General features: G+C 35.5%; 1 protein-coding gene across 4 annotated transcripts in view; it reads left to right on the top strand.

The window, feature by feature from the left end:
- The window catches only part of LOC111505089 (uncharacterized), a 312,186-nt gene that overhangs the window by 247,587 nt on the left and 41,797 nt on the right, over nt 1–22,802 (top strand). Inside the window, exon 1 of one of the 4 annotated variants that reach the window (XR_012466748.1) lies at nt 2,346–2,589. The exons of 1 other annotated variant lie outside the window; for it this stretch is intronic. The gene's annotated coding sequence lies outside the window, so the exon portion shown is untranslated. Of the gene's footprint in view, nt 1–2,345; nt 2,590–22,802 lie in introns of those variants that run through there. 2 more of the 4 variants (XM_074179954.1, XM_074179952.1) reach the window with 2 other exon arrangements.

The raw sequence follows: 22,802 nt of genomic DNA, 5'->3' as shown, positions 1-22,802 counted from the left end.
TGCCGACCAAGATTTTTCTCTCAGAATGATTCAACCATAATTTTATATCTCTATGAGTTATCACCACCAATGAGAAATATAAATGAAAATAAAAGCTTGTTTTTGAAAATGCTTTGTACAATAATATTTTTTTTCATTTTTTGGTTATCGCTGGACATGTTATTACATAATGTTGTAAATCATGCCCGAAAGGAAATAACGCCGGCCGCCACTGGTAACCATAAACCAAACGTGACGTAGCTAAAAGCGCGAGAATGCCCAATGTTCCCTGTCGCTCGAGAAGCAACAAAGCGAAACTTCAGCGAAAATTCTACGATGTTCCATTGCGATATTTAAACGCTGTTCGCTATTTCGGACGTTCCGCAATATTGTATTCAGTATTGTATTGTATTGTATTGTATTCCACCAAAACCTTTCATTCGTTGTCTATAACATGGGAGTGTATCAAATATTCGCTAATTCGCCAATTTAGCCGCTCCGCCACATTTAATTTCGATGAAATTTTCGATAGTGATAAACCAAAACCTGTTTAAACTAGTCTAGTGTAATAGTCATAATTTTGAAAGTTCTAAACCATACCTAAACCACATTTTCACATTATGTACCATTGGATTGGTACATAACTGGGTGAGACTTTAGGGCAATGATGGATTTTTAGAAAGGAACAATTTCATGGATGATGTCAATTTGAAACAAAAAGAATATTTCTCCAGATGTAAAATTCAATTTCACTTTGCAATGATCATCTACGTTCCACGGATGTAGGGAGTAGGGAGTTGCTGTTAGGTAATGACGCCGATGGGCCCTTATTATGTGTTAGAGCTTCGGAATTCGAAAAGCAAAAAATCCAAATAATAAAAATAATATAAAACTACTTTTCATTGGTGGCAATGATAACATAAGAAGAGAGATAAAAATATCAAGTTTTGTCGATGAGATGAGATGTCGATGAGAATAAGGCCTTGGTCAACAAAATAATTTGAAAAATCGTAAGGGTAAACTACTCTTCGAAAAAGGTAGATTCAATCCAGATTGAAATATTGAGTTTGATCGAAATATTTTGGAGAATTACAGAAGTAAACTATCCTCATATGAGCGTACATTTCAATGTTATGTACGATGGCATCAATATCGAGTAAAACTCATGTATATTTTTTAATATGAACGTGTTATTCGGATTATGAATGTCTTATTTGAACAATGCTTTTTTGGTCAGCAAATCATCAACACTAACAATTTTGAATTTTGAACCACAATATAGGTATTTTGAGATTCAGAAAACAGAAAGAAACATTTTAGATTGGCTTCTCTGGAAACAAGGATGGAATTATTACGAAATGGACATAGCGAATTCGGATATTTCCATTGATAATTTAACGTATTCCTATACAATTGGTCTAATGTACCTTCTCCGCTTTTTTGAACAATGGATTTCAATTTTGAATTTAAAAACATCACATCTGATACCAATCAGTCAAAATATATTTTACTGTCAGAAGATTTTTCTCTCATTGATAAATGATAACTCATTTCAAATATTCAACGAAAGTAGTTTGTTGTGGAGGAAATCAGAGTTTTTGTCGACCTTCTTCCAGATTGCGGAAAGTGGAAAATACCTGAAGAAGGTCGATAGAAACAAAAAGTAATTTGGTATCTATAAAAATATTCAAATATATCTTTCATACGTTAACACAACTTAGTTATAGATGTTTCATATGTAGTAGTTATTATGGGAAAGTCACTTGATAGTTTTTAAAATATTATAATGAATAAACATTTTTAGAGTTTATTCATATACTCATTCATATGGCAATAATCAAAATCTTCCTAGAGTTTGACGTTCGAATTGTCAAACCTAGGTGTCGCTCCCTCCATGGTCTTTCCGAATATCACTTATAACAAAACTTGGTTTGTTGATGATATTTTGTCATTAACATCTTTAATTTTCAATCAAGAAATGATTGAATCACTCCCCATTGTACATTACCGCCTGACGGCATTTATCATAACGTGTGAAAAGTTAGGCCAACCTTTCAACGTATATAATCGTTACGGCACGACATTGACGACATCTGTTACATATAATTTCAAACATAATATTTTCTTTTTGTTGGACAATCAAAATAAATTATTCAAATAAAAGCTGACTTCTCAGTTCAGCACTCATACTTGCCAATAAAATGGATCAATGAACAAATAAATTGCTGATACAGTGAAAGAAAAATAAATGCCCAACTATTTTCATTACCAGATTATATAACAAGTCATTGAACATTTTGTAACAAGGGAATTTCATCGAAATCGAAAGTAGACAATTGATGAAGTATGGCATTTTTCGTATTAACATTTTTCTTTGACACGACTTCAATTAATTAGGGTCTGCTACAAAAACCTGTACTAAAAATTAAGAAAAACATATTTTTCGGCGCGAAAATTCAAATTAAAACTGTACATATCACATGCCCACTGCGTCTACGCAAAAGCAAGTTCTTGGCAAGCCTCGACATATCTGACATGAATCGTTTGTTGGAAGAAGTGGCGGTGCTTTGTGTTCGTTAAAGAGCTATCATAACTATTCGTTGCAAAAAGGTAAGCCATAATAATTAATTATATTTTCGTAAGTAGGGTGACCTACACCTACTGCAGCCAAACCTTTTCGCGGGTCGTGGGTGTTTTTGGGGTAGGGAGCTTCGTCGCTGTGATGTAGAGTTTTGTGGAAGGGGTGCTCCGAGTGTATTCTGTATTCTGGTAGGATATATTCATCCCCACATTCTTCCAAAACCACCACCACTTGCCTCCACCACGTTGTTCAGCGTCATCGCCATAGATACGATTCACATTTCCCAGAGTTTGGACATTACTAGTTATTATTTAGTACACTTCAAGGTCGTTCACCTAACGGAATAATTGTGTGAACATTAACCATTCAGGATGATTCATATTTTTCCATACTCAATTGAAATATTTTTCAGTTGTGTAGGTATTTCCATCTACTGAAAAATTTTGCTCGTTTTTTTTTCTAGTTTTGTAGAAAACTTCGAAATTCCACAAATAACCTAAATACGCGTCATTTTAATTAATTTATGTTTCACTCAGTTTTGATACGGCTTCACGGTTCCGTGACTAACTACCTTGCCTACCTAGCGATGCAAAGCTAAAATGCTTTGAATCTTTATGGGGTTGATGTTTATATACAGGACGGGTCTATTAACTGAAGCAGTAGTTGAATATTTATTCAAATGTAGAATTTTATGCTATATAAAAGTGAAAAAACATTACTACACAAGTTCTTTGAAATAGTGAATTATCAGGTGGAAATCTTTCGACAATGAGAGATTAATTTGGATTAAAAATACTAATTGTGTTGAACTTTCGAACTTGATAATTACTTGACTAGTGCAATTTTTACTGAATGAATGGAAATTATTTTTAAAATGTAGATTCGTATTTCAAAATTGAAAATGAAACTGAAATCCCTCACTTTCTAACTATTGCCATTTTTTGAAAATTTCGGTTTGGGTGTAGGTACCTAGTACTTATTGGTTTTTTTATTATATTTATACCTACGTAGTAAAAACTTCGAAACAAATTCCATAATTGTGAATGAGTCCACCTGTGGTAAATTATTGTGTGTACCTTAACGAAACTTTTCTGAACTGAACACATCTTCATTCAAATATCAAACATTCAATGTTTCACTTTATAACACTATGAATGGACTGACCCATTACTTGATGAAAATTAATAACACTATCCATGGTAATAATTAAACAATTTTCACATTTTTTAATTCTAGATAAAAATATAACATGAAAAACCACACACTCTTCTCGACGACATTCAGTATCAGAAACGCTAAAAAACTAATAAATAACATCTCCAACATTAATCTGCCATCTAATTCTAAATTAGTTTCGTTCGATGTCACAAAATGATTCCTAAGCATTCCTCTAGAAGATTCTCACAAACTTATAGATGAAATGTTTCTCAAAAATCATTCAAATCCATTGATTCATTCTGATATCTCTTCACTATTGTCAGTATGCCTTAACCAAATTTAATTTGAATTTAATGATAGGTACCACATATAACAACAAAGAAGGCCTCTGAGCCCCCTCTAACTGAAATTTCGAAAAAACTATACAACCTCATACAATTTCTCAAAAATGTATTTATTGGTTCATATAAGTATGTTGACGATGTGATAGCCTGTTTTACAGGAACACATAGACAACTACAGTCATTTTTTCAATAAATCAACTCATGAGAACATTAAATTCACAATAGGTAGGTAGGCAGGTAGGTCTAAAGTGAGTGGGTCTGCTCGACCCTCCACCGCAACCCATAAGGGTTTATTGTGGCTCACACCTATTCACACTCGGCCAAATAAACCCAGCTTCTTAACGAAGCCGATTAGTTTGTATGATGAGTGGTCTTTCAGGTCAGATGGTGAGAGTACGGATCTGCTGAACTCAAAGAACCTGATTCAGTCCTCAGCGGGGCAGGCACAAAGTATATGCTCTGCTGTTTCATCATTTTCCAGACAGAGGCGACACACACTGTCTTCCGACAGTCCAAGTCTCTGCATATGATGATTCAAATGACAGTGACCTGTAAGAAGGCCTGTTAGACATCGTAGTTCATCCCTACTGCAGCCCAACAACTGTTTGGAATCAAGCTTCGAAGTGAGTCAGTCCTGGAAGATTCTGCCAGAAGTCCATAAATCTTCTTGCCATCCAGGTGTTCGGTGTTTGTTTGGCAAAGCCCAAAGCGATGCCAATGGCAGGTTCTGGTCCAAAGAAGCCGCTTGCAGCACCCTTTTGCAAGAGAGTCAGCAGCTTCATTGCCTTCCAGGCCAGTATGGCCAGAAATCCAGACCAGAGACAATCTGTTAAGTCTTCCTATCGAGGAGAGTCGTTTTTGGCAGTTTGCTACCAATTTAGACGTTGCTCGGTAGGAGCCAAGAGCTTCCAACGCCACTTGACTGTCCGAGAATATTTTCATTGACTTGTGAGTGAGGTTGGATTTATCCGATCTTTCCGCACACAATTCAATAGCGTAAATTTCCGCTTGAAATACAGTCGCATAAGTTCCTAGACAGGTAGATAACTCTGTCCTGGGTCTGCGACTGAAAACACTATCTGCTCTTAATATTTCCTTCTCCCGGAGGATCCAGTCCTTTCTACTCGGGAATAGTACTTTATAAGTCCGTTCTTAGTTGACAGTTGGAGGCATAAAGTTAAAGGTCATTTCCAGAATTCTGTGACTTCCAATATCAACCAACAGTCTGTTGCACTCTGCATTGAATTGATTTGTGCAATTGGCAATGTGCACAAGTCTGTATGCAGTCAATCTAGCCTCTCTGTCCAGAAAAATGTGGAGAGGAGATAGATCTAGAAGGATCTCCATGGTCGCTGACGGTGTGGTACTGATGGCACCACTGATAGCCAGACACGCCTGTCTCTGTAAGCCAGAGAGCTTCGCTTGGGCCGTTTTCTGTAAAGCCTTCGGCTACCAAGCAATTGCACCATTAGTGATCATTGGTCTGACAATCATCACATAAATCCAATGGATTTGTTTGGCACATCAATCCCAAGTTTAACCACAAATCCTTCGACATGTCCATAGAGACAGTCTGGCTTTGTGTAAAACTTTTTCCAAGTGAGCGTTCCAGGTGAGTCTTTTATCAAGGACAATGCCAAGATATTTCACCTCCGTTCCAAATGGAATGTCCACACCACTGAGGGAAAGTGGCGTTAGAACGTCCAATTTTCTTCTCTTGGTGAAAGGGATAAACACAGTTTTGCTGGGGTTGACAATAGGACTAGAAACCAATGATTCGATAAAATTTTTAGACCTCGCAATAACAAAAATTAACAACAAACACGATTCCACAATTCACCACAAACCAACCCATAGAGACACAACTATAAAATATAATACTGGCACCTTCAAAACACTTACATATACTGGAAAAACATCAAATATAATAAAAATACTACGAAATAAAAAAATATTTACATAGCTGTTTTTTCGGGTTTTCCTCCATGTTCTGTGTATGTTATCCTCGATAAGGATTATTCTCACAACTTTTCGGCAAAATCTCATTTGCCATCTCCAGCGATTCAAATCGAATGTGAATCACTACCTTTGCACAGACACACCTCTTAGAGCGCCTTAATGATTTTCCTGTAGTGCTTGTGTTTTGTTCTTAAAAAAAACACGGAGCGAAACCCAAGAAAACAGTTCGGGTTGAACCGCGTCTGGAGTTTTGTGCTCGACGTTTCGGCTCGCATTTTGGAGCCATTTTCAAGAAATCGATGAGACTTGACGCCAGGGCCTCAATCTGCCTTACTCTCCATGGTCTCGTCATGAGTTCTCTCTAAGGTTTCAATCTGCCTACTCCTTAGATTGAACTGAGGTATCGATGGGTGTTCCGTGGTATTACTTAGTGCGGGAGCTACTAAAGTGGAAATGTGGGGGCGGGGCTTCGAGTGATTACTATCACAACTTACTGTAAGCACCGTATAGAAGTTTACTTATGTACGGTGCTGTAAGTGAGCCCTTGGTAATAATTTTATATGGTACTATCATCATACAAATGTTGTAGTTCTTTCTTGAAGATGATAATACATTTTATCGAAATATTGGAACAATTGCCTTTTTGGGAATGGAAGATAATGGTATTCTCAGATCGACAAAATCACCAACCGTTTCTGAGATATTTGCAAAACACTTTATTTCATGTTTCTAATAATCTGGTTCAAACCATTTTTCAATGCGACGTTTCATTCATTGAATTTCATCATCAATATATATTTTTAGTACAGACCTGTATATTTTTTCATACATTTTGGTAGTCATTGTAATTACAAATTTATTGACATATCACATATGTATTTCTCGCCGTTTCTTTCGAAAAACACTTCGTCAAAATTTTATCATTCAACTTTTTTTTTAATGAGAAATCAAATTTCTGAATATCGTTGCAAGCAAATAGCAAATAGTATTGTAATACACCATATTGAACAAGAAAACAGTTGCGAAAGAGAATGTAACGAAATAATAAATCGTAGAAAATAAACATAACGGAATGCCTTGTTTCATTTTTTAAGTTACCGTCACACGATATCGCAATAAATGTTCAAATTGTCTTCCATCATTTCGTAAACAAATACTTGCTCTGGCAGTTCTTTAACATCTGTGGGTGATAGCCATGCTCTTCTGATGAAATCTTTCAATTACTCAATATTTTCAAAACTTGTTCTGAATATTTTACCTTTTATGAAGTCCCACAACGAAAAATCTAGAAGAGAAAGGTCTGGTGAATGTGGTGGTCATTCAATGGGACCATTATTTCATATCCATCTTCCGCTTATCATGTTTCTCCTGAATATCATCTATGACTATTTTATGCAGTATTTTTATCAGTCAATCCTTGTTGTTATACTAATTTTCTGAACAGAAATATTTGGATAGCTATAAATGTTCAAGAGACATTTGGAAATAATGGATTACTTGGTATTGATACAAAGATTAGTGGTCTATCTTTTTCAAGACAACCCTGATAGAAATTCAATTGGATTTCAGTAAATATAAATATTTAGGATCTCAATGAAAGACATCACCGACGGGAGAACTCTGGATTTCAGTAAAATTCGGAAATTCGAGCTCTTAATAAAAAAAAGATAGAATATTGATGATGTGTTTTCGTGAAAAACGTCGAGAAATACATATGTTGTAATATATCAATGAATTTGTAATTACAATGACTACCTAAATGTATAAAAAATATACAGGTCCGTCTTTAAAAAAAAATGTATTGATGATGGATTGCAATTAATGAAACGTTGCATTGGAAAATGGGTTGAACCAGACTATGTAAAACATGAAATGAAACAGAAAGTTTTTCTTTTTTGATATCATTGAAAATGGAGGAGGTACAGCAAAAAAAAACAAAACCTGCCATTTTCAGTTTTTTGCAAATGTCTCGGAAACTGTTGGTTATTTTATCTGAGAATACCATATGTTGCATTCCTGAAAAGGCAACTTTTGTTCCATTTAACCGTCCTGGAACCTGCTGGATTCTGTGGAAATCAATAAGGGCAAACATTCAAATTCCCTATTGAACGATCAACAAAGCTTACCCACGGTCCGATAACTGAGATTGAATTTGTTTTACAAATTCTACCTGTTATCTCAAAATGTATCTGGCTGTGTATTCATCTGTTCATTTACTATTAACTAATTAAGTGAGGTAACTTACTGTTGTATACAGGGTGTTCCTTGAACACATGCTAATATTTAAGGAGGTAATTCTTAGACCCATTTTAAGAAAAAAACTTCCTATGGACGTATGCCCTAAACGCCTTAACTTTTGAGATACAGGGTGGCAAAGTTTTCAAAAATAATCAGTTGTTTAATAATAACTGAGATAATTTTGTAGACATCTTTGGCATATTTGGTACATATGTTCCATGCCTCAAGGCACATTTTCTGATGTACACAAATTTGTATTTTTTCAAACAGTGGCATCCCTACGGGTTTCGCATTGAATATTTTTGGGGAAAAAGTACTACGCTTTCTTTTCAAAATAAAATCATTTTTAAAATCCTCATTTATTTTTGAGAAAATTTGATCTCCTGGTATTTCTTTGTCCGACGCATGATTTTCACTCAAAAAAATAAAAATCGACAGAAAGCAAATTAAGAAATTAGATCAATTCTAAAATGAATGAGAATCTGAAAATTGCTTCATAACGCTTTACCAATTCCCTAATAATATTTGAAAACATAATCTGCAAAAAAATACATTTTTCACAAAAACGAGTTTTATTTTATTTTGTGAACATATGTACCAAATATGCCAAAGATGTCTACAAAATTATCTCAGTTATTATTAAAAAACTGATTATTTTTGAAAACTTTGCCACCCTGTATCTCAAAAGTTAAGGCGTTTAGGACATACGTCCATAGGACGTTTTTTCCTTAAAATGGGTCTAAGAATTACCTCCTTAAATATTAGCATGTGTTTAAGGAACACCCTGTATAAGAATTGTAGTTCAGTGTGTACAATTTATTACTACCGATGAAGCTACGGTGTTAGCAAACGCGTTTAGAATTGAAAACAGTTTTACATTTTATTCGGTTCCGATGCTGTATTGACAATCGCACATATCTCGTGACGTCACCCTAGTTTTCGACAAACGCGTAGTTTTAAAGTCAATTATCTTGAGAACGGCAAATACTGTCGATTTGAAATGTTTGCCATTGCATTCTAGAACCAAAGCACTGTCAAAATATATAAATATGTAATGCACAAAATCTAATTTGACTGAACGACTATTATAGTGAAAATGTAGATAGGTTAAATATAGTTGATCAGAAATCAGGCTTATATTGAAAGGGTTATATTTTTTGGAGTAATTGATTTTTGGGAAATAAAGTTTTTGGCTTTCTACTACTCCATCTTGATACAAAAAATGTGGGAATCTTCCAAAGAAAGCAAGGAAGCAATCAATTTTTTAAACTAGAAACTCTATACTTAGATGTGTAGATCATGCAAAAAAGTAACTTTCAAACACAAACTGAAAAAAAACCCCCTGAGACAGCTACTTTCATATAAACATTGAATTATACTAAAGAAAAATTCTTTCGAAACAAATACTTTCATATGAACACTGAATTATACAAAAAATTATTTTTTTACTCAGTTTGTATTCCAAACATCCGTTACGGAATTATATCATATATCATTCACAGGATTGCTACACGATGTGGAAGATTCCCACATTTTTTTATATCAAGATGAAGTAGTAGAAAGCTAAAAACTTTCTTTCCCAAGAAATCAGGCCTACTGATTAAAAAACATCAGTCGTTGCTGAGACTGTGAGATGTAATATTCGTCCTCGCAGTCAACGCACATACCAATGATGATGACTGCCGCATATCAGACGAAACGTTTGGTACTTCAGGTTCCATCAAGGGTTCCATTCGAACACGTTCTTATAGCCCGCATTCTGTTGTCTTCAATCGTGACTTCGGCTGTGAAAGCGAGCCTATGTTCTTATATCAGCCCTCCTTTACTTTTTTAATATCGTAACTTAGTAGTGTGAATCGCCTTGTATATCTTTGATATCTATAGGCCTATGAAATGTGGGATTATTGCAATCGTCTCGAAACAAAACCTTGAACTGGTCTTTGATCTATTAATCTATTTTATTGAATAGAGAATGAGACTTGCGCTCGAGACTATTTATTTATAGTGATAATTTGATATTTCGCTTATGAATATGCTAATCCTTGAGTTTTCAGTTTCAAGGTCGATGCTGAAACTGAAGGTGTACATACTTTTCATTACTTTATATTTAACTCAATTTATCGAGAATGTTAACATTAATTTAAATTTAAAATTAGGCATCAGATGTTCAAGGAATTTCCGTCTGTCTTGAAATGGATATCTAGTTCACCATGGATGATGTCATTAGATGAACATTCCTTTTTGAACTGATCAGTGCCGGATTAGAGTCACGGAAGAGGCCTTGCACCCAATATAAATTTAAATACATTTAAATCAAAAAATATAAGCCACCTACTGAACCCTACACCTAGCAACGATTCTTTCTGGCAACTCTTCGATATTTGGCGGCCTATTTTTGTAGACTACATTTTTTATGTGACCCCATAGAAAAAAGTCAAGTGGGGTCATATCGGGAGACCTAACTGGCCATTGAATTGCTCCCCTGCGTCCAATCCATTTATCAGGAAGAGTGTCATCTAGATATGCCCGTACCACACGTCCAAAACGTAGAGGAGCCCCATCTTGTTGAAACCATATTTGTTCTGCCAGTAAATTGGGAGTGTTATCATTCAGGAATAATCGTCTAAGGTCTGGAATAATATGGCTGTTGTGAAAGTAATAAATATCGTTCAGAGGTAAAATTTTCGTTTATAAAATAGGGCCCTGTGACGTGTCCATCAATAATGCCACACCAGACATTTACTTTTTGTGGCCGTTGAGTGAGAACTTCCTCCATCCAATGTGGATTTTGGTCTTACCAATACTTACAGTTGTGTCGATTTACGTGCCCGTTTAAACAAAATGTATATTCGTCGGAAAACAATATGTGGTTGACAAAGTTGACATATTCATTTAATTTATCCATAATGACTTCACAGAACTGGAATGGAATATCGACACATGTTATGATTCAAAGCCCTCTGCTGTGCCGAATTTATTGGATTGTCCACCACACCTAACATGACATTCAAAGAATCTTCTTCATTTGTAACGCTTACTGGCCTTCCACTTTTTTGTCGATCTTTGACACCTCCAGTTACATGAAAATGCTGCAGTGTTTTTGAAACGGTTGATTCAGAAATGGGTTCCCGATTGGGATGCATTAAAATTTTCACTAATTGGTCACAACTTCGTCTTCTATCACCGTATCCTATGACCATTAAAATTTAAATACGCTCAGTATCAGTTAAACGTGCCATTTTTGCGCGAAAATTATTTACACTGAATGTATTTTTGACATGTGTTGTCAAGGTCATCACTGTCAGACAAAAGAACGACACCGCGTTGTTATGAAGCTGGAAACTTTCAAAAGGAAACTTCGTGGACTATGCACTTAATGGACTAAACATTATTGTAGGTTAGGTTAGGTTAGGCGAATTTCTGTCGGATACAATCCAACGCCCTTCGTGGTATTAGCCAGAGGAGTAGTTGTTTTCTGATAGGTGTGAGTCCATTAACCTACAATGTAAGGAGTTGAGACTGGCCTGAACGAATTGTTGCTTTAGATTTAGATGATTTGATTCCCAAAACTGGCAAATCGGTGCGACCACTACTCATAAAATGGCTAAATGGCTAACCAAACAGTATAAAACTCTCTGAATCTCACAATTGAGTCTGAGTCGTAGACAAAATTAAGGATGTGGAGTTATCTGATCGAGATATTTTAGTATCATATGATCGTTGTCATATCCTCGTTGTTTCCAAGTGTCGTACCTATACCAAAAAATATTGAATATTTGAGGGATCTTCTGTGGGTCAGTGGTCTAAGTGGAGAAGTGATCGAAGTCTACACACAACTAACAACAATCTGCAAAGAACAGAATTGCTTCTAGTTCAACAACTATATCAACAGGCAGAATCTTCTTAAATCTTCGACTTTTCGAAAAGGAAAGTTCTCTGTCATTCTGTATGAACCAATATAGACTAACGGATAAGATCGAATTTTCAAAAAGTTGAAAGTAAAAGTTGACTTCACAACTTTTTTGCTCACTTCAACGAATGTTATGTTACCCTAAAAACAAGATGTTGGAAAAGTCAGGGATGTATGAAATAAGCTGTGATATCTGTGGCAAAAATTACATAGGAAAGACTAAGAGAGTTATTGAAACTCGTGTCAAAGAACACGCAGTTAAAATCCCATTTCGAGGACCAGAAAAATCTGGTGGCACTCTATAAGCCTTGAAGAACGGCCATAGAGTAATTGTGAAATGTCTAAAATTATTGAGATCGGTCTCATAGCATGAGCAATAATATCACTTTCAATCAATGAAATTGTTTAACCTTCATGGAACACAGCTCATGTAATCAAACACTTATTTGGCTCAAACAAAAATTACGGGGACAATTCACATTTATTTATCGTATGGCAATTCAGACACAGTAAACTTAAAAGCAAATTCACACATATAATTATGTGTGAATTCACACATAATTTGTGTGAATTCACACAAATTCACACAAATTCACACATATTCACACGCATTTCTCCGTGATGTTTTTAATCGTTTAACATTCTACGCAGTCGCAGTATGGTGATGGTTGTTTGCCCCATTTGTGCATGAGGTATGCGCATCTGCCATGTTGCGTTCTGATTCTGTTAATTGTGGACCAGGTTCTGCGTGGTAGGTCAAACCCTGAGGGTTTTTGGGTAAAGCAGGGCCTACTATTGCGTTGTTGAATGGTCCACTCTTGGGCCCGTGCAATGGTCAGGTTAAACTCCTCTTGCATTGCTGCACTTGCCGTTTTAGTCCGTGGATTTCTGGAGCCGAGACGATTGTGATAAGCGTCCTCAATATTTCGATGTATTGGCAGATATCTGTTTTCCATGATCATTTTGTTCTCTCGTGTAAGGGCGTTTATCCGTCGCAGCTTTGGGGGTTGGATATGACTTAGTACTGGGAGCCACTGAGTAGGGGTCGACTTAATGACACCAGCGATCATCCTCATGATATTATTCAGTTGGACGTTCACCTTCTCTACGTGCGGACTTTTGAGCCAAACTGGGGCACATTATTCAGCTGTCGAGAAGACAAGTTCCAGAGCGGAGCAGCGCAGCGTAGAAGCCGTTTCTCCCCAAGTGGTACCACATAGCAATTCGCAATGAACCTTTTTCCTGAAGTACGAAAAATCACTCACTAGCAGCGCTAGTAGTTCGGTAGGGACAAACACTGCCTAATCCTCATATAAACATATGGTAAAGTACAATAAAAAAAAATGTTTTTAACACAAGAAGATGTTCTTGGAGCAAAACTAAAGTTTGCAACTGTAAAGGATAACAATGTTGTAACATTAAAACGTTGGCTTACATGCCGTAATTTAAAAGTAACTGGAAAAAAAGTGAATTAATAGACAGGTTAGTATACAGAATCTAGTAAAAGAGTAGCGGTAGATTTAAACTCTAATAAAAGACATTTAAAATAATTATGAATTTCAGATTTATTTCCGAGTGAAATATGAATCAAATATAGATGGTAATGAAATAAATTTAATTAAATATAATAAATGATTATAATTTAATAAACGATTGAGGTTATATCTCATTCTAATCAATGGTGATCAACTATGAAAAATTTACTATTCATTTCATGTTTAGAGCTGAATATTTATTTTTTGCACTGTTGAATCCACTCTCCTCGAAGCATGTATCCATTTCTTACATCTAACCTCATTATGAGGTTTTATAAATGGTATAAAAAACACGTTTTCTTCCGGATATCGATTATCTGACGTACAATTCGCAAAAGAGCAATGCTTTGTTGGCATTATACTAGCACAAAATAATGTTTTATATCAGATTTATATTTTTAAATAATACATTAATATTACGTAAATTACTCTGTTTTACATGTGAATAGTTTATTGTTTGACCCTACTACTAGTGCTGCCTCTCGTGACACGTTACACGTGACACTGTACTATTCTCAGGAAAAAGGCTCATTAAACATTGATTCAGTTTTTGTTTGCGGACTCAATTCGTTTACATCTGGTTTCAATTTCATCATTACTTTCAGTAGTTACTTCAGGTTGTTTAAATGATTTTATGTGGTAAATGATGGTGTGGTCTCTTACAATAATTATAAATTTTGTAAAATTTTTGACATTTGCAAAATCTTTTCGAGTCTTGGTTTAAATCGTAAAGTGGTATGGGTGAATAGAGTGACTCCTCAATCATAATGTTATGTGGAGGCAAACTTAAATTTTACCAAATGGCCGTTGTGAACTTCAGATTCGATCTTCACCATTGAGATCTCGGAAACTATGAGAGATACGATGATGTTCAAATTGGAGCTAAGTCGTGGATTTACCTGACTAACAATATGTCGTTGAAAAAGTACTGAAGTCATTGTTACACTCAATGACATTTTGTTATTGTACAAGTCATTGAATTTTTGTATTTAAACTGGTATCCCGAAAGACGACAACCACATCGAACTATGTTCAAGTTATTGGATCAACATCTCACCGAGTTTGGTTCATTCGAAAAGCCAATAAAAAAATACGGAGACAGGATCAACAATCAAAATTTGATAAATGAGGTAAATTAGACATTATATCCTTTTCAATGAAAACTGAACAAATAACAATAATTAACTAAAATGTAAAGACAGAAGTAAATCACAGCAAATGCTCAAAATGCTAGCCGTGTTCATGATAACCTTCTTCGAATATTTCCGCCTCCTCAATCTTTCGAACTCTCTAACAATGTGTTGAAGGTCCTCAATATTTTGATATTCCCTCTGACCATAAATGTACCCCATAAGAATGTATCGATAACACTTAAGTCTGGAGACCTTGCTGACCACTTCACCGGCCCATTATTTCCTATCCATTTATCACCAAACCTTTCAGTCAGGTAATTAGATACTCGTCTGATAGTGTGCAGTGGAGCACCATCATGTTGAAACCAGATGTTATAGTTAGCCAAAGGTAGATCATCCAAATAGTCTTCGAAAATCGACATTAAAACCTGGTGATAGGTTTCTCCATTCAGAATTCCGGCAAATAAATGAGGACCCAAAATTCTATCTTTATAAATTCCTGCCCACACGTTAATACCAAATCGCACTTTAGGGCGAATTTCTCGGAACTGCCTGGGGTTGTTTATGCTCCAATTGTATTCGTTATTTCGGTTGAATATCCCACAATTCGTAAAAGTGCTTTCATCTGTCCAAATTACATTTTCCATTGTATTCACCTGAATATAATTCTTGAGATATGTTTATTTTGTAACATACCTACCTACCTAACCTAACCTAACTTAACCTAACCTAACCTGGAGGAGCTGGTTTTCTGCGACGCGATACGATAACTTAGGTATCGCGTCGCAGAAAACCAGCCCCTCCCCTCCAATGTTAGGTTAGGTTCCCCTCCATTGTTAGGTTAGGTCTAACCTAACATTAGAGGGAAGGGGCTGGTTTTTGAGATGTCTCCAAGCACGTGTATGACAAATATTGATTTCGGAGGAAATTTGACAAGTAGATTTCCCCGAGTTCATGTTTATCTACAAATTAGTAATTTTTATTGACAAGGACACAATGTCTAAGTTACCTCATATCATACATACCTTATTTGTCAAATTTTCTTTAGTTTCCTGGTCCATTCTGTCCCCGTATTTTTTCCTCGGCTTTTCAAATGAACCAGACTCGGTGATATTTTGATCCAATAACTTGAACATAGTTCGATGTGGTTGTCGTCTTTCGAGGTACAAGTTTAAATACATTTCCTATGTCCTAACACTATTTATATCGTATTTGTAATACATTTGTATCATATCTCTTTTTTCTTCATTCGTGAAAGCAATTTTTCGCCAAAAATTCATTTGAGTGTAGTCATTGAGTGTAACAAATTGAAAGGTAAATTTAGAAACATCAAATTCAAAGTCTATTATGATGAAAATTAATTTTCAATTTTCAATATCTCCAATTTTTCGAAAAAGAATGATAATTTATGATACACCATTGACAAGGTAGAATCTTGTTTTGTTCAAAACAGAAGAAATCCAATGTAGCGCCCATTAGATAAAATAAAGTTGATGATGGTGGCCGGAAGACGAAACGTCGGATAGCAAATCCGAAAACACCATTATCTACAATTACATCTACATTATCTACAATCTACAATTCATTTTTGAATCCTAATAAAATAGAAAAAAATAACCATTTTCTGAAACTTCTGTTTTTTCCGGATATACTTGGAATGTCAGAACTTTCTCATACAGCGGCATATTGTTAGTCAGATAAATGCGCAACTTTGCCATTTAACCATCTTCGTATCTCTCATAGTTTCCGAGATCCCAATGGTGAGGATCGAATTAGAAATACCCTTTATAGGGCAATTGGTAAACTGCAAACATTATTATAGTGCCAGGTTTGTTTCTCGTATTTTTGTTTTGATTTCTGCCATCAAATTGTAAACACAACGAGCGAAACAAATTTCAAACACCGAGAGTGATGATTTAACTTTCAAAGACGTTTCTCTTTATCCTAATATTCGTATCAACCTTTTAAAAGTCCACCCACGGTTATACTTATACCATGGGATGCATTCTCTTCGCTATAACGAGTTATTGTTGCATAACTTCGTATTGAAAGAGAACATTGCTTTCATCGATCGTTGCTGTACAACATTTAATATCAAATAATTAGTTTTATTACTTCACGGATTACGTTTACTATGATTCGTATAACTATATTGAGAACAACTATAACGAAGATTTCACTTCTAGAGCAATTTGGAAAGTGAACTGACCGTGACATGTGTAACATCTGGCAAATGAGGACTTATTCACATTTTATTCAACAAACATCATTCCAGGAGTACTGGGAAATGAAAAAATTCATATATTAGATGATTTTGCATTCTGTTTTATACTCTATATACAAAGGTTATACGACTGTTCAGTTATGTAGGCTACAGATGCGGTTTTGGGATCTTCATGGGACATATATTTTCATTGAATCAGGTTATTTCGAAAGTTTTGTCGGTTTTCATGAGTCTACTTTAAACTGAAACATTATTTTAATCGAAATAAGCGCACAAGTTTCGACTTCTGAGGGTTGTCGTTCGTAGGGGTGCGACAGCTGGTTAACGGAAAAACAGATTTTAAAACAGATTAAAACAGATTTGAATCGGTGCACTTTTGTCAACGTAAAACAAGTCGATTAATACCGTCATCATGATAATTCTGTGCTCGGGATTCGATGAAGTCGACGAAGGCTATTTTTGCCTGGTCATGATTGGTGAAGGTTCTACTGGTGGGAAAGTTATCGAAGTGTTTGAAAAGATGGTAGTTTCGTTGGCGAAAGGTCTGGGAAGTATGGTGGGTGAGGTAAAACTTGACTCTCATTTTTTCTAATTTTCGGACCGTGATTTGGGAAATGTGGGATCGGGCGTTGTTATGGAGTAGGATCGGACCTCTTCTGTTGACCAGTTCCGGCTGTTGCTGACGCAATTTCCGGTACATTTCGTCAATTTCCTCACAATAGGATTCTGCTGTGATGGATTGACCCGGTTGCAGAAAGTTATAGTAAATCACACCAGCCGCTGACTACCATACAGTAACCATGGTCTTTTTCTGGGTTTCCGCCTTTAGGAGCCTGGATGGCTCATTGGTGTCCAACCACAGTCTTGAACGTCTCCTTTTGTCATAAAAGATCCATTTTTTCAATCACGTGTCGATGTGGATCCAAAAAAGGGGCGTTTTGGTTCGCAAAAGCAAAGAAGAACATACCTCGTCGGGCACCCAGTTTTCGAGCTTTTTGACCTTTCCAATACGTTTTAAACCAACAAAAACCACATGGAAACTGACGCCTAGTTCTTCCGCCATCCCAGCACCGTTTGTGATGGGTCAGTCTCCACCAGGGTCTTCAAATCCTCGTTCTGGATTATTGTAGCTAGACCACTTTAGGGCTCATCTTCGAGGCTAAAATTTCCGTAACGAAATTTTGCAAACCAACGTAGAATGGTGCGTTCATTAACACTATCATTGCCAAATGCCAAAAACACATAACTTTGAGACGGACAAAACATTAGAAACAACCTAATAACGCAATGAATGAAAATTCAGATTCTAAACAACTTTGAAGAAACATTGATAAACTCAGTCCTATAAAAAAGACATTCTATTGGAAACTTGTTAACAGATGAAACAGCTATAAGTAGCTGTTTTAAGAAAACTTTCGTAACAATCGGTAAGGTAATAATTCAAAACAGTATCCCCACTGTGTTACCCCACGAACATCTACTCGGAACTCATTTTTTGTAGCACCAACCAATACTTCTGAAATAGAAAATGTAATTGATGAGCATAAGAACCGAGACCTCATAATGTCGATCAGAATATATTGTCGTAAATCATGCCCTAAATAAAATAACGCCACTGGTAGCCATAAACCAATTGTGACGTAGCTAAGAGCGCGCGAATATAGGATGTTCGCTGCCGCTCTAGATGTAGCGAGAATAATGCTACCGACTTCGATTGAATTCCGGCGAATTTTCTACCGTATTCGATTACGATATATAAACACTAGCCACGAGCATACCGATACAGTCAAGTGGAAGTTACAGTGCGGTACGCGAAGCGATCTAGTAAGGCGATATATATTCGAATAATAGTTGAATAGTTTGTTGTAAAGTGAAATTAAGTTAAGTTTGATTATTATTCAGTGTAGTCAATTATTTATTGGTCAACCCACGGGGAAAAACGTAACATTTGGTGTCGGAAGTGGAATGATAAATTGACTGAAAATTTACTGTTTTATGATGAAAAAAGGAGTGTCGATTACGACGAAATGGAAGAGCTTAACAAAATGTTCGAGGCTCTGCGGGCCTGCGGAGATTGAAAAACGCAGAGGAGAGGAAGAACAATTACGGCGAAAGAAAGATCGTCAATTATTACTAGATATTCAGGAAAAACAGGAAAAAAAATGATATGTACGTAATAATATCATTGAACCAGTCAGTTACCTATATAATCAACCATGTATGAGAGTTGGATGTGTGCTACGATCTTCAAAAAAGTATGGGGGTAGGCGAAATCGTGCTAACCAACTACAGACAAATATCTTCAATGACTTATCTGACCAAAGTTTTTCGGAAATAACCTATAAAAACGCCGCAGTCTGTATTCAGCAGACTATAGAATACTATCTGAGAAATAATTCGGGGCCAGAAAGGAAAAATCTGTAGAAAATGCCATCCTGACTCTTACTCAAAAAGTATCTAATGCTCTGAAGGAAAGTTAACCATGATTAATTTATTTCACCTTCGATACGGTGAGTCATAAATTACTGCTTCAAACTCTAGAAAACCTCGGAATCAGAAACGACAGCCCACAATTAGTCCAATATTACCTCCAACGTCGACATCAGTTCGTGAAGATGGACGACGCCACAATCCCAACATTATTGAATATGGAGTACTTTTACTTCTTCCCAACGCAATGAAGAGTTGACCATAATGGTAGGGAGACTTAACCATATCTATTTGTATAACATAAATAGTGAAAGACAGTTGTAATATTCAAATTTGTTCAATTAAAGTAATAGCAAATGGTAAGAATGGCTATTTCTTACCAATTATTACCTAATTTACGTATTATAAAAACAGTTACTAGAGAACTTTCTGAATAAAAATTATCAACAAACAACAGACATATTTCAAAAAGTTTCTATCTAAACTAAAGAGATCAATAATATTCTGGCCATAATAGAACGAGTCAGTTTCATTAGTTTCAATCATCTTCAATCAATAATCTTCACATTCATGGCATATATATCGTTCATCTTGATTGGCCAATCCAACACATATATCATGAACATATCTCTGGCATGAAACACATAGTAGTCTCATGTTTAAAACTTTTTCTCTTTAGCATACGAATCAATACTAAGGATTATCTATATCTAGACCTTCTTCCGAATAATCACCATCAGAGTTGTCAGTCGTTTTCGTTTTCTTATTCGGTTTTAATGGTTTGACCACGATTTTTGATCTTGGATATTTTTTTCTTGTTTGCACTTCTTGTCCTAATTTTTTACATTTCTTTCATTTGGTTTTCATTAGTTTCGTTTTAACTGCAATATCTTTGGTGGATCCATCATTCCCTGTTTTTTCAGGGGTTTTGGTTGGAATTTTAGTTTTTCCTGGTTAACGGCCACGACGCGACGTGTCTTCCTTGGTGCTGCTTTTGGGTATGGTCTTGAGGTTTCTGGTGCTTCTGAAATTTCTTGATATTGGGGAGTTGACGATATTGTACAAGTAGGTATGCCCTTATTCTGGTCATTTATAATTGAATCAGAAATTACCGCAACTTCTGGATTAACTGTTGAAACGAAATCAGCTAAAACATTGTTTTGTTGAACATTGTTTTGTTTTGATGAACATTTGATTCAGTTTGCAGTATGCTTGGAGACGATTCAGAATTACCAGATAAACAATCCAAATCGTGATGTAAAGATGATGGTTCCACAAAACAGCAGAGAAGCTGAGTTGAATTTGACGAGACGAAGAAGAAGTTGCAGGAAGTAATTCGTCATTCAACGTCATACTTAAAAATGCGTCCTAAGTGAAATATATACATTTATTTCATATGTCAGAAGCTGAAATTAATTTTTCATCGACTTTTTTGGGTATTTTTTACCTTCCACAATCTGGAAAATATAAAAATTATAATGGAGAACTTTATACAAATGTAGAAAGGGCGAACTTTTTAGTTTACCCCGATAAGTTACTGCGTTAAAAAGAAAAATGTTCTGTTTATCAGTAACTTGTCGTATTCAACAATTTTGCCTATCAAAAAAATTGCTAAGAAATAATAGAATACTTACCTTAACGTTTCGGAGGCCAAAATCTGCCTCCGTCTTCAGAAATGGACAAAAAAATCAAAGATATTTGCAGTTATTCCTTTTGATTATTTATTTCTCAACTTCTTCGACAGATGTCAAATGAGTTTTGAAATGTGAAATACTGAAAATCATATATTCTGCGAAAGACAGTTTATGTCTTTTTATTTTTTTCTACAAATAACCTTCCACAATCTGAAAAATAGAAGATAATCAATAAAGAGCCTGCCGAAGTGTGATAAAGGGCAAAATGAAAAGGTCACCCTGAAAAGTTACTGCGTAATATAAACCACTGAAAAGTCCAATGAGTTAGTTAGTTTTCACATAAATTTTGCCTACAAATTGAAAAACTCATTTGAAAAAATAAAATATTAATACTTATTTTTCTTTAGTGATCGACGTTTCGGAACACAATCCTCTTCCGTTTTCAAAACCTACAATTGACTATAAATTCCTCGCCCCAAACTATGATAGCTCTATCCGTTTGACACACGTGAAGGTGCGTATTCACCAAAAAAGCGAGCATGAGCGAGCATTCGTGTATGTTTGCTCGTGTTTGCTCGACATATTGATGTCTCGTCCACACCAGAGTGAATATCTTCAAGTTTGTAGTACCGCCTTCTTCTCGATCTTTTCTGAACGCGAACAAGCATACGTTCGCTCGCTCGCTAGCCCGTACTCACCAGACGATTATTGATGCAGAATGCTCGTTCACTCTTGTTCGCTCGTGCTCGCTTTTTTAGTGAATACGCACACTGATACACAATAAATTAAACTGATTCAAATCCACATCGCTTTAAAAACAAACTGATATCGTTCATCCGTAAAGAACCCCAAAAAATAATTCGCGTGAAGTCGTTATAGGACGATGATATGTAAAATTCATAATATGAATTTATCAAAAGCTTTTCGAATACTCTGACTGGTTACTTGGTGAAAATCAATAACACTTTTCATGATAATGATTACGAATCTTCACAATATAGACTTTATTTCCAATACGCGTTTCACTACTTAGTAGCATCTTCAGTTGTGCTGGTACGACTCGACTGACACTGTTTTCTTTGATATTTTGTTTTTTCATCCACTATTTCATTCGTATACGGGAATTGTTCAAAAACCAAGGTGAATATTCAAATTTTGAAGGTGGTTGACAATGTTTTGTGGTGCATTTAATTAGTTCGGCACTTCCATTGTCTAATAATATATATAATGATTTGAAATCCCTGAAAGAATCTATAACAAATTAAAAAGATTAGCTGAAAAATGACAATTATATCAAGCAAAGAAACTGAAATTACAATGAAATAAAATACATGCAACAATCAAAAAATTGAACTATTGACACGAGATGAAAATTAAAAATTATTATTAAGAAATGAAAATTAAAAAATTAAAAGATTCCAAGCGAAGTTACTTCACGACGTTTCGATTGTTAGTATCCACAATCGTCGTCGGGTGATAATTTAACTTATTTCTCCGAGATCTGAATATTCATAGGTCATTCGAGTGCTTTCACCTATTACCTCTTCCTTCTCTCCGCTTCATCGGTTTTAGCGGGAGCTGACCGATTGATGGGAGTTTGTTGTGTTCCGCTTGATTATAGGTTTTCATATGTTGCGTATCTCTACGCTAGCTTCGCTAAATGCGTTGTTGGACAAC

The sequence above is a fragment of the Leptinotarsa decemlineata genome, unplaced genomic scaffold (genome assembly GCF_025532065.1).
Source record: "Leptinotarsa decemlineata unplaced genomic scaffold, Ldec_3_MD MMD2_tig00026282_RagTag_RagTag, whole genome shotgun sequence".
NCBI classification, from domain to species: domain Eukaryota; kingdom Metazoa; phylum Arthropoda; class Insecta; order Coleoptera; family Chrysomelidae; genus Leptinotarsa; species Leptinotarsa decemlineata.
This window is presented reverse-complemented; position numbering and strand designations above follow the sequence as displayed.